Source organism: Haliotis asinina, chromosome 2 (genome assembly GCF_037392515.1).
Source record: "Haliotis asinina isolate JCU_RB_2024 chromosome 2, JCU_Hal_asi_v2, whole genome shotgun sequence".
Taxonomy (NCBI): Eukaryota; Metazoa; Mollusca; class Gastropoda; order Lepetellida; family Haliotidae; genus Haliotis; species Haliotis asinina.
Genome location: NC_090281.1, coordinates 85147833 through 85160659, shown reverse-complemented (window position 1 = coordinate 85160659; position 12827 = coordinate 85147833). Strand labels below are relative to the sequence as shown.

The 12827-nt window shown below is 42.0% G+C and overlaps 1 protein-coding gene across 3 annotated transcripts in view; it reads right to left on the bottom strand.

The window, feature by feature from the left end:
• Positions 1 to 12827, bottom strand: part of LOC137274478 (inverted formin-2-like) — a 103314-nt gene that overhangs the window by 65920 nt on the left and 24567 nt on the right. Inside the window, exon 1 of one of the 3 annotated variants that reach the window (XM_067807684.1) lies at positions 3923 to 4282. The exons of the other annotated variants lie outside the window; for them this stretch is intronic. The gene's annotated coding sequence lies outside the window, so the exon portion shown is untranslated. Of the gene's footprint in view, positions 1 to 3922; positions 4283 to 12827 lie in introns of those variants that run through there. 3 annotated transcript variants of the gene reach the window in all.

Below are 12827 nucleotides of genomic sequence, written 5' to 3'. Positions count from 1 at the left end.
CATTCGACCATTACGCCAGAAGTGTTTTTAAGTAGACTAAATGTTACGACGACAGTGAAGACAAACAAACCCCAACAGGTTCATGATAAAATTAGGCAATATGGTATTTCTTTTTAATTTCTGCTTATTCTTGTTCTGTCACTCCATTCAACCGGAAGCTGACAGGGGTAATGGAGGCGAAGAAAGATCTGAATACCAGGAGTGGCGTTTAAAAGGTTGAATAAAACATATTTCACGTGAGTAATTATTAAAGATGGGGTAGAAAATCTGAGAGCACAACCTAGTGAGGAAATGGGAGTGTTCCGTTGATGGTGGCGATATTTCATTTTGACATAAAAATATTTTTCAATCCGAGGCGAGGGAAGTACGATGCCAACTTTTGAACTTCATATAAGAAGATTTGTCATATTCTTATGCTGCGCAACCCCATTTGCGATACAGTTTGCATGTGCATAGACTCGCGGCTTTTTTTTGACATTTGTTTTAGTTTCAACTTTCCTGAAATATAAATCCCTTTACGGTGCCCTTAAGGGATCAAGATTCCTTACACCGACAATAAACCTCTATCACACAGCATATATTGGCATCAGGGCATGAAACGAACGTACATTCATTAAGTACCAAATGTCGTGTCGTGTGATTTATGCCTGGCTCGGAAACAGCCGAAATACGACGAAGAACGGTGCATTCTCTCCGGAGACACTGACGATGATACATCGGTACTTTCCGTGCTGGTTTGAGACGATCCTGGAAATACGATCCCATTAGAAATCGACGTGAACTCGCTGTAGACAAAACACTGATTCCACTGGAGATATAGTGAAAATTCATCATTATAGTTTAGGGGGAAAAAAAGAGAGGTGGCCGATTATACTGCAACGGCAATCAGACAGTGGCTTGGTCCGTGGTCATTGCTCGACTGAGCAATTACTCTCGACAAATGAACACACTGTGAAAAATGGTGGGTCGATGTGAGATTCTCAGACGAGCCTGTGAACCCATGAAGCAACCGAAGCGTGGGCAATCCCACAGAACAATCAACCCTCTTGAACGTGAGTTAGACACGCCAGAAAACTATGATTGTGGGTTCGAATCTCGGTCTGCCCCGAGTCAGTATCTTGGTTTGTCAGCACCATGCACATCCATCGAAGTGATAAAAGTGTAATACCTTTATTAGTCTGAGACCCTTTAGAACTCATCTTCAGAAACACATGCTTGTCGTAGGTGGCGAATTATGGGATAGGGCAGTCAGGTTCGCTGACTTGGTTGACACATGTCATCGTATCTCATTTGCACAGATTGGTGCTCATGATGTTGATCGCTGGATTGTCTGATCCACTCGATTATTCACAGATTGCCGCCATATACATGTAGCTGGAATATTACTGAATGGGGCGTAAAATTAAACTCACATCATTACTTTGGACTTTAATTCCATATTAAGCGGTCACTCTGTGATGTAACTGGGATATGACTGTGATGTCACAATAAGAATGTTCATGTGTGAGTTTTTTTGTAAAGTTAGGCGTTGCTTAGAGCAAGTAAACTACTCCCTCGCTCCACATATGGCAGCGTTAATATGTCAGTGGATATGTTCCAGTAATACAGTCGGCATGTATCTGCCCGTCTGTGAACTAAAGACTGATGAAAGGGCGATGCTCACATTAAAATGTTGTGAGTAGAGGGTACTTGGAGTGTCCTTCGAATGCTGTACATCCCTGAGGCCAGTCCCATCGATCAGTGGTCGTCAAGACTGACAGCGTGTATGTGAACGCCGGGTCATCAGTTCAGTTTGTACCTGTGCTGTACACGTGGTATGAACACACGTGTCATCAGGTAGATATATAGAGCTGATAATCCCTCAGCCAAACCCTTAACATGGCGAAAAGGATGTAGGGGGTGATTGTCAACTCAACCGCCCACGTCATCAAAACGATATACAATATCTAGGTCGCTGTTGACTCCGAGGATTGGTTGGTCACTCGGTGATATTCCAGCAATATGGCGGCGGTCTGTAAATAATCGAGTTGGGCCAGACAATCCAGGGATCAACAGCATCGATTTACGCATCTAGGATACGATGACATGTGTCAGCCAGGTCAGCAAGCATGACCACCCGATTCAAGGATATGCCTCCGAACTGAGAAATAACCTGATGATGAGAAAGCAAATTCATTCACTGCATACTATACAAATATCGCATGTATCCGCACGTCATATGACCGATGTCCGTAATGCTTGACCACGACCACATTATATGAACTGAATTGAAATTAATCCAGTTTGGAAAACGTGCCGGATTTTAGAGCTGGAGACAAATGTACAAGATTTTATACCACTGATGACAACATTCCAGATTGGACAGATGCCGGTTTAGACAGCTTCAACTGCATACACTCTTACGAAACACATAGAGACCGAGATTTGAACTTTTCATACATTCAAGCACCTTTATGTCGCACATGGACAAGCCTGGTCCCTCCGTAAAACCGAATCTACGATAGCTCGAATAATTAAGCAGTGGGAGATGATATCCTAACAACGGAATCAGTTAATCCTGAGGCAAATAGGTATAAAGTATCTATTCCTTTTATGGAGATAAGTTATTCTCACTATTTGTGAATGAAAGAATAATGATTTAAACAAGTATTTTCCTTGAGACTTGTGCACGTCTAGGCTGCATCCTGTAGCCAGTGTTATGAAAACATGAATGGGCGACTGCAGAGTAATTATGCTTGTTTACACAATGATGTAAGTGGTCACGTGAGCGATCGTACATCACAATTTTTAGATAACGTCCTTCAAGGCCTTTATCATATGTCAACTTAGTCTGTTTTCCCCCCACAGAACGTTTTCCCACCGTTATTGTATTGCAACATATCCGCTGTCCGTTACCAGCTCCCAGCGTGGCCTACATTGCAGTGTAAGATAATTTGAGTGGTCATTTTAAAACTCAGATGACATCCACCTACCACCCCACCCGACGACACACTGACCCTCCGTCACCACCCTACTCCTTGCAACCAGACCTAGTCAGTGTACGTCTTTATGGACAAGAGACGACGCGGGTCGGTCGCTTTGATACAGGTAGTGCATACCTAAACACTGCTCCCCACCCCACCAATCCACACCCTGGCCCAACTTCATAAACCGTCGATACCGCCCCATTCATGTCTTGCGTGGCAATTTATTCAGTATTGATCTGGGTTGGTTATTGAGGCCATTTTGTCAACTGGCCACACTCGTCATGTGAATATTCGACACTCCCCGATTTTCATCATCAAGAGTACTCCACCCTCGCTATTTGCATATTCACCCCTCCGCTCTAGTTACTCACCATCGTTAGGTGCACCATCCGCTCTCCACCCTCTTTATATGCCCATTGACTGTTGTCACTGACACCATCCACCCTTATCACTTTCACATGCCACAAATCAACCCTTCCAAACAGTTCAAGAGGTCGTTGTGACCCATGTCTGATTTGATCCATTGGTTTGCCGAGCTACAGTTATAAAACCGTTGACAGCGGAGTAAACCAATTTTCAGCATCACTTCATTATCAAATGCCGATTTTTCGATGATTTACTTGCAATGATACATATCCACATTTTGTTTCTGTTAATAGCGTAACTGACTCAGCCAGTCCTATTTAACGAGCTTCAGAAGTGTCGTGATGAGTTATTATTGGTGAACGCGGCCCCCAGCGTTATTTTCAACATTAAACACACACGCCCACGGTGTCAGATTGTAACACAAGTGCAATCACGCTACAGACGGAGTCCTCTAACAAACCAACATCTCCCTTGTTTGTTACATTGCTGGACGTTACATATTAAGGACCACCATTAGAAATGAATCAACTGCAAACAAGAACTCATCAAGAACAGGGCGACTAAAAAGTCACGGATATAAACATGCTCACCTATATGGGCAGTAAAGTAAATCCTATATCCAGCGAGAAGGAACGGCGCCTGTGACAACACTCTTGACTTAAACACACATGTACACAATGGCCCGTACACTGTTTTAGGTGGAGAATCGAGGACTTCCTTCCCTACAGATAGTCACGTTCCTACACTCCTCGTGGTTCAAACAAATCTCCCTCCAGGCGATAAGCGTTATAGCGCAGGACATGCATTGACAAACCAAACTCTGTCTGAAGCAGGTGCCCGTTCATAAAGTCCCTTCAACACTTCCTCTGTGGGCAGACGTCCCGACAGTGAGAAGTTAATCCACTGCACAGAGCAGAGTAGGAGCGCAATGGACACTTGTACGTCTGTCTGCACTAACTGTATTGTAGCACTGGTACAAACAGGTCGGGGCCATAGGCAACATCGATCTGAGCACGATCCACAAGTCTTACCCAATATTCAGGGCACTTGAATCTAGGGAAAGGGTTCAGCTGTATTGGGGTGAGTAAGGGTAGATTTGATTGTGTCCGTTTGCATAGTGTTGATCCACCCTGCCCCATATCATGTAGTGGATGGCAACCGGAAATCATTCGAAAGTGTTTTCAACCGAAATGCTTCAACCAGCAATATCACAACGGGCGACACCAGAAATGGCTTCACACACTGTACCCGTGTTTGAAGTCGAACCCGGATCTTAAGTGTGACAAGCAAAACGCTTTAACCACAGGGCTATGCCCCAACGCTCTGTGACATAGTAGTGCATCCTCAAATGAGGTCTTGCTTAAAAACATTATGTTATCTATGCTCGTTATATGCATTTAGAAATAATAATATGGGAATAGAGCTCAAATATGTACTATTTCAGTCTGTTAGGAAAGTTTAGAATATGTTACTTGACCTTGCTTATAGATACTTTAATCTCTTATCCGGTCTTTCGAATAACTTTGAGTGGTATAAACAGGAATGTGTGTTCGTTGAATAAAGTGGGATATCAGTGACCGGAAAGTTGGTGTGATGACAGAGTGGATTGTCTGTCCCATACGGTTGTATTGGACAGAGGAGCGCTTGGCTCAGCGCATATCCACAAACCTATGTAATGGACATATAATATGCGATGGAGTGTGAATCAACATCACAGGAAGCATGACCTTCCTTCAGTACAGAGTAGCTAAGTGGACACGCGGAATGACGAGTTGAGACTTACATGTAAATTCAAGTTCACTACATGTACATCACATTCAGTGTGAGGAGAATTGGTGCCTGTGTCTGTGACTGGCTGTGTTATACAAAGTGAATGTGAGGAGTGTGCCTTCACATGGGATGGAGTCAAGGAAATGACCCGCCATTGTTTCCGACCTGGGTCAGTAGTGCCTAGCTGTGAACCGCATTTATCACATCGGACATATCAGACAGGTGTCACGTATTACACACTAACAGCCTGTACAAAGCGGCTAGCAGTGAGGGGAGGACATCTATAACCCACTTGTATATTGCATGTGTATTATAGACAGTTCCCAGTCTAGCCTCCTCCTTGACTTGACATGAACTCATACATAACCCCTTTCATATGCAACATACGTATTGCAGACAGTACCCAGTCTTGCCTCGTCCCTGACATCAAATCATACTACATAAACTCTCCTTTTAGGTACACAAACAACATTTGTATAATAGACAGTGTTCAATCTGGTACCACATACCAAACACGCACGATAAGACTGTACCCAACTGAACCTCGACCTTAATTGACAGCAGGGCACACTCTCTCTCACTCACATACGTCCGCATGGCCTCTCTCTCTCTCTCTCTCTCTCTCTCCTGCACATTGTAAATTACGTATTACAGACTGAACCCAGTCTACTTCTGTCCTTGACGGGATGACAAATATGATCCCTTCCCCTACGGCCCGTCGCATTCCTGACAACACAGAGAAAGATGGAATGCTTAGATGTCAGGAATGTGCAAAACGTCATTCATTGTGCACCAGGCAAGGGCGGCACATGTCTGTTATCACCCCGAAGTGTGGGGGAGTGGGATGGAGGGGTTTGGAAGTCGTCAGAATAGACGTCTCCGAAGGGAATGCAGGATACAATCAGAATTAATGAGGCTCCTGGAATTTTATCATTAATGTTTCATAGCATATCATCATACAGACTGGACTCGTCTCTTCTGAAAATATACTAGGTATTTCGATTTTCGTCGTTTGTGACATTATGTTTACATTCAGCATCTTTAATATTACGTGATCATAATTTTCAAGTTATAGCTGGTACCCATTTTCTCCTTAGCTCTGGGGAGGAAATAAATTTAAGTGATCGTTCAATATACTCTTGGGGATATAACGCCTATACATAGTGTTCACGTCGTAATATCTAAGGTCAAGGTCAACATCAGCTCATCGCTCATCAGATAAGACTCTCAATTATATTGCAGGTGTGAACTCTTTAAACTTCTGAAGTAGACAACAAAGATAATTCAACACTGAAGTGGAGTGACGTCCCGGTTACCTGTCGGGAAGAAATTTATGTCAGTTTCCATTTAGATCTGAAAACGGTCAGTGTCCTATCCTCTCTTAAAGGGGGATTACGTTCGGGCGAATTAGCAGTCCCAGCAAATGGTTACATCATTCGAACTTGTTGGAGTGAGTGGGTTTTACGCTGTATAGTTTTACGATGTATGTTCACCTATACATCTGGATGCTGGTCACTTGTACATAATTATAATAGGAATTAATTATTGATAATGGCACTTGTTACACAAACACTCCCCAAACAGAAAAATAGGTTTTTTTTAATGTTTTGCGAACTTTCACATAAATGACATTTCTTTGATTCTAAACAATACATTATTAGTCTTTTGAAAGCCAAAACAAATCAGTCCTACAAAGACTCGAGAAACCAACACATTTAGCGATATTCCAGCAAGAATATCAAAATACGAGTAGATATGTACTGAAAGAAAAAATAAAGTTTACATCCATGTTTGATGGCGACTTATACTGAAATAAGCAAAACCCGTTATCCCATGACAATGTGTTTGATATACAATGCAGTTACAATGGTTGTATTTTGGATCTGCAGGGTTTTGTTGAGTCCTTGCTTTAATACAGTATTAAAAAGTCAAATACAGTTTTCATGTGCATACAGGCGTGACAACACATCGCTACTACTTATTGGTATTAACCTATAGCACCAGTACTACAGACAGCGGTGACCAGGCTTTGGACCTTATGTACTCGGTGATACTATCAGTGTCAGTCGCACATCTTACAAGAAACCAATCAAGTGTCTGGAAAGTAACGAAGAATAACCCTGCACAAGCTATCATTGATTAAACAACATTCACGCTAGCACTATGTTTTTCAGATTTCCTGGTCACAACACTGTTTACCTGGCACTGTCTTTTCAATTATTGTAACTGCTGACACTAAGGATAATCAAACTTGACACAACCCCTATTTCAAACTGTGGGTATACAGATTCAGGTTTTGTTCATGGTTTCCTGTCAAATGCTTTGATCAGTCTATAATTGAGGCGTCAGGGATCGAAATTATGGCCAATGCATCCCTAAGAAGTGTTCATGTATCGAAAAACAGACTCTTGTGTTTGCCCCATGCGCGTGTTGAGTACTTGAGGCACCTGTCCGATATGATGCCTGACGCAGTTCCCTATTTCTGTGAGCACCATGTGTCCTGCATTTTTCTAATAACACTTGACTTGCCTCTGGGTGTGTTTGTGACACAGGCCATGCATTTGTCAAGGTACGTTCACCGGAATACCTGGTGTCGTCACTGTCTGGGTTGGTGCGGTATTAGCTGCATCATCGTCTTACTGACCTTCATGTTTGGTATAAAATATCAATTATTCACTGGTGAAAGCTGATGGGAGTAACCTATTTTAAATGCATATCATCAAACACTATGGCCGAAACGAATATTTCGGCAATGATAACTCGAAAGTGCCTAGCATAATCAGGCCATAGAAATATTAGGCAAAACGGCATGTTCACAGTCGGGCAAGTAGCATGTTATAATGTACCATTGATAAATCATCCAGAAAGGCAAACAGTTCTGAAAACAGGATTAACGACAGACACAGACATAAAAAGCATGGGATTTGTGTTTCAACGCTCCCACAGAAAAATTGAGTGTGTTACAGGTAAAAATTTGCCCTGACAAAAGAGGTAAGAAATCCCCTGAGAACCAGCAAAACAGAACAAAGACAAGTCTAAAACATTCAAATTTTGTATTATTTAGCAAAGAGAGAGCACAAGTCAATTTCACAATACCGATTTCATATACAATACAGATGAGACAAAATCTAAGGCAATGGGTCACAAAATATATAGCAAACTCACCAAGGTCTTCGTGCGAGAGAGAAACAGTTATGCAGAATGTAACACAGCGAGCGGTCTGACGGCGGCTATGAAGATCAAGCGTTGACGAATTTGTTGACGATGATGTATACTCCAGTGAATGTAGGACCGTGACCCAGCACGTCAACTAGCCTTTGTATACATATTCAGTCATAGTTTCAAGAACTTTCGAGCACTTACTGCCATCGCCAACACCGTATAAAGCTCCAGAACTCGTGTTTATATGTTTTTCAAAGGGAGGTAACTCGAAAGTGCTGCCCCAGACGCGTGCCGCTTAAATAATTCTCTGTAGGAAATGTGTCCCATAATACCTAACACTAAAACTTTAAATATTGTGACCCAATTACAACTACCGCAATAATAAGTAATAACAACTCAAATCAGGGAAATTACACTCTCCTAACAAGTGAGTGAGTGAGTGAGTTTAGTTTAAAGCCGCTTTTAGCAATAATCCGGCAATATCAGGACGAGGAACACCAGAAAACTTCATATATTGTGTCCTCGCTGAACAAGAACTAAATTAGACAAGACTGGACGCAATGAGCTCGAGGTTAATACTTTGCAGAGTGATATTCGACCAATACGACATTGTACTTAATAGCCAGTTCATATACATTGTGTTCATTCAAGAAGTCTACATCTACCAAACTTCAACAGAATCAGCCGACTTGGGGCCACTAAGAAAGACATTAAAAAGAACCGTCTCATAATTGCTCTTTGTCTTACACCACTTCCAGACTCGGAACAAGATCGAATCAGAGTACTGGCTGTTATAGGTCTTGTTTCAAAATTGATGACTTTAAACGAGCGAATAGTCCTCTCCCTTCACTTAAAAGAAACAAGTGTCAATCTAATCTACAAAACACAGAACAAGGACTGAAAATCAATCGTTTCCCACGAGTAAGTCCCACGAGAAATAGAATGATCAAAGTACGCTACTGATGGGTTACAAAATAAGGCATTATGGCGTCCAAAAGCGTAGCGCCTCGGTCTCCATGAGGCGAAAACTCAGTTGGAACCCCATTGTCGGAGGCAGGATGATGATATGTCTGAGTGTTAATCAAGTTAAGATGAAAAGGCATGTTTTCGCATTTCTGCCACACATGACAGTATGCACTAGCAGGCACTTAGCGTAGCACAGAGGGCGGAACGCTACGGTTGTTGCTGTGTTCGATTCTTGACTGAACTCTATTTATGACCCTGGTATTGGTATTTCTGATTTTACAACCCGACTCGGGTGGGGTTGTGGTACGATATGTGCAGAGTTGTGGCCCTTTGTTATCTTCCATCAGTTGTGGGTTCGAATCCTAGCCTCTTCCGGAATATCGTGCTGGTAGGTTTTATAGAAGTAGTATATATCACTTCAGGTTTACGTCCGATGTTAAGCATAAGTCCAAAATGTATAATGATACAATGGTCAAAGAAGTGAATACACTTAGTACAGTCTACTTGCCATTGCACGCCAAGTAGAATCCAGCGACGAGGACACGCGAAAGCCTGCAGTACTAATCGACACATGGCACAACAAAAATTCAGACATAAACACACACAGGTATTTTAGCATAACACTGCACGTTGGCTTGATGAGAAACGAACCTATGCACACAAGTACGGTGATGACAGAATTAACAAATATCAGTATGAAGGGTTTTCTGCATACATATGGGACGTAACTCTGCACGAAGAGTTGTCAGCTAAAACATTCAAGAAGCCAAGATGATCTGACATAGTCCAAGGAGAGATAGATAGACGCCACCCGGTAGAAAGAGATAAGACGCGAGACTAATGTCAGCCAAGTGCAATCGGAACCTTCATGGCATACATATTTAAAACACTTGTCGATTAGACAGGAATGTCACATTGAACACTGCCGATCTGAGGACGTTGCTGACTCAGCAGGTATCATGTGATATCAGGATATTATGACTGGATGAATATTATATTCATCTAAAAATATATCGAGGAAAACAAGGCTTTAAAATTAGCTACCAGATAAAAGCGGTGAAACATGAAATACATAAATACAGTATAAAACGTCTAGTCAGATAAAGACACAGTTCACGATACCTTGGGAATCTTACATTGAATTGCAGATGTTCACATGACTTTGAAGAGGCCTGGGAGCGTCGGCAGCAACTCGAGACAGTGGCGATGCCCAAGAATTGGGACATATACAGGTAAATGGAGACTTCACTTGACACAAGAGGAAATTAAGTAGGTCAACCATAAATTTCAGAATATCCGTTTCTGAGCTGGCACATCTCACGTCTGTAGCTTGCAAAACTATAATTCACAAAATATAATTTCTTGTTGCTACAGAGTGGTATTAGGTGACTGTGACATTTCAAATCTGACATTAACACTGTAAATCGACACTGTAGGCTATATGCATTCCTGATTAACTACAAGTCTTGACTTTGCAGACGAACTGCAAGAGTAAAAGAATAGCAAATATCAGTGTTGTTATTGATTTATGCCCTACGGCGTAAAATGAACAGTGAAGATTAACATCGTCACAAACACACTGAACATTCACCCAGTATATTCTTTAATGTTTTCGTATCGTGGGACAAGACGTCACGGTTTTAAAACACGGAACGTCGAGCGTATGGTTCGCTCTGTTGGCAAAGGCACCGCAATCCACAGTTCGGAGTTGCGTCCCTTGCATGCATCAGTACTCGCTTCTGGTCGTCGTTGAATTTCAGTCACAGTACCCTCTGGTTGGGACATCTGGTTTGTCAGCTCATAGATTAAACATGTTAAACGTTTACAGAATGAGTTTCGATAATCTGGTTTTGGTTTCACTAAAATGTCTTTATATATTAATCTTTCAACATAGATCTCAATATTGATGTGGAAAGATCTCAATATTGATGTAGAAATATTTAAACAAAAGCAGTATTACAAAGGCTATGGCGTTCTTCATAATATTACAAGACTGATCCTTCAAGAGCTTATTTTTCAATAGTGTAACTTTAAATCCGTCCTCAGGGTTGTTGAGCTTCGGTTCCCTCTGAGGGTAAATGGGCCCAGAAAGCATCCCGAGTTCATGTAATGTATGACACAAAGTCTTTCAACGGTATCATTAGGAACAGAGCGAAAATATGCTCTGATCACATTTCCATAGCGGGACAAACTAACTAAGTAATGAAATCCCCTTTATTTTATCGAAAGAGCCTTCCAACATGGTGGGGATAAACACCGGTGTGGACACGTATCGGTATTCACACTACAGAGGAAGAGTTATTGATTGGGAGATGACCCATTAGGGCACTGGGAGATGATCTACTGAAACCGGACAGGCTTGGAGAGTCACCTGCGATTGGGTCTAGACTTACGCTAAGTCTGAGAAGACATTTTTTTTTATTTTTACTGAAAAGGAGCCCAAGTGAAATAGCTAAAAAGCTAGACATAATTCGTTAAGGGATATTGTGCACATTACTTACAGACATGCAACAGTCCACCCGAGCCATGAAACATACATTTTTAAGAACGACATTTGAGAAGACTGTTCCTAGACCACGCCTTAGTGTACGAATATATATCATTTCGATAGTATCCATTAAAAGTGAGATAGAGTATCCAGAATCTGAGGACATGTAGACTTGCTTCAATAATGACTATAGAGTTGCATAATTAGCCTGGCAGAAGAGAAAATGGTTCAGGGACTGTAAGGTAGACTAGGCTGGTTTCGGGTTCACGTCGATACACGGAGTGAGTGAGTTTAGTTTTACGCCTCACTCAGCAATATTCCAGCTATATGGCGGCGGTCTGTAAATAATCGAGTCTGGACCAGACAATCCTGTGATCAACAACATGAGCATCGATCTGCGCAAATGGGAATCGATGACATGTGTCAACCAAGGCAGCGAGCCTGACCACCCGATCCCGTTAGTCGCCTCTTACGACAAGCATAGGCGCCTTTTATGGCAAGCATGGGTTGCTACGTCACAGTAGTCGGTGTAGTAACACCGCGGTTAAGGCGTTCGCTCACCTAGCCGAAGGCAAAGGTTTGATTCCCAACGTAGGTACAATATGTGAAATCCATATCTGGTGGAGTAAACCCCAACTCACTCATACCACTAAGGCCCAGATACATGAATTAGGCCTAGTGTAGAGCTATTGGGGCGAGGTGAAACTAATACCTGGTTATACTGAACGACTGGGTAAGTCATGAATTATGAAAAAACGGTTGTTACTGATATCTGCACTGACAAGACAAACATATAAGATTGTAGAAACATCCGAAGTGCGTATTTTCATTTAACCCATATTCGTGAGTTGAGTGTCTCCATCCCAATTTTCAGCAATGACTAATGTACAAATTTCATTGTTTTGTACGACGAATATGTGATTTTGTGGCTTTGTCGCTTTGCACCAAACCCAGCAACGTGTCCACTAAATCATGGCATTGACTACATAACCGTGTCTAGCCAAGGAAACCAATGGAGTTCTAGTTGACATGAGATGGGAGTATGTTTAACGTTGCGTTCAAATTATCGCCACTTATCTAATGTGATGCAACTCTGACACAGTATACTG